Below are 1,177 nucleotides of genomic sequence, written 5' to 3' on the forward strand. Positions count from 1 at the left end.
TCTCCTCTCCTCTCCTCTCCTCTCTTTTTTTTCCCATTTATTTTGTTTTATGATGACATATTTACATAGAAATAACACGTCAGACCAAAAAGATTGCTACAGAATGCTTTATTCCTTACCTGCAGTACTGCATCCAGGCTCGGGACCCCGGCATGAGAAGGATGCGGAGCTGTTGGAGTGGGTCCAGAGGAGGGCCACAGAGATTTTAAGAGGGTTGGAGCACTTCTCCTATGAAGAAAGGTTGAGGGAACTGTGTTTGTTCAGCCTGGAGAGATCCTGAAGAGACCTACTGAGGTCTTCCAGTAATTGAGGGGAGCTTATAAACAACATGAAAGATGATGGAGACAACCAGTCATGGCAGAAGGTTGGGACAGAGCATTCTTTGATTCTGGAAATGCTATTTTCTGTGATTCTTTCCACACACATTTTCATTTCCAGGCTTCTTGAAAAGGAAAAGCCATTTTTTTTAACAACAGATCACCTCCAAACTGAGTTAGGGTGGGAAATGTGTTTAAAGCACGTGTTTTCTCACGTTAACCTTTAGTTCTGGTCCAGCGAGTTGAAGAGATGGAGAGACCACCGGCTTGGCAGATGACTGCGAAGTTAATTAGCCTCAGTGTTAAAAGAATAGTGCACCTTATTCCCCCCTCGTTAGCAGGCAAGTTCCCTCCAGCTACCGCAACAAAGCCGGGCAGCGTGGAGCTGTGGCACCGCACCGCAGCACGGCCGGAATGCGCGGCCCAGCACCCGAAGCACAGCGGCCGCTGAGTGGCGGGCTGCTTTCCCGGGCACCGCCGCCCCCTGTCTCCATTGGCTCGGGCGCAGCGCTCGTTCCCGCCTGCCACAGCGGGGCCTCCCGTTTGAAACTGACCGCGCGCCGCAGCAGGCGGCGCCTCTCATTGGCGGCCGCTGAAGTGGGGCGGGCACTGGCGGGAGCGGGTCGGAATGGGGGAGGCACCGCAGCTCGGCGCTGTCAATCCCAGGAGTCACTTAGAGGGAGTGGGCGGGGCGAGGATAACGGTTTCTCTCGGCATTGGCCGGCGGGCTCTCCGGGCACGTCGATTCTCGCCAATTCCCGCACAGCTTCCTTCCTTCCCCGGCAGGCCGGTCCATCTCTTCTATCTGATTGGTCAGAGTCCGCAGCTGCCGCCTCGCGATTGGTCAGTTGAGTAGAAGC

The sequence above is a fragment of the Meleagris gallopavo genome, chromosome 7 (assembly GCF_000146605.3).
Source record: "Meleagris gallopavo isolate NT-WF06-2002-E0010 breed Aviagen turkey brand Nicholas breeding stock chromosome 7, Turkey_5.1, whole genome shotgun sequence".
Lineage (NCBI taxonomy): Eukaryota > Metazoa > Chordata > Aves > Galliformes > Phasianidae > Meleagris > Meleagris gallopavo.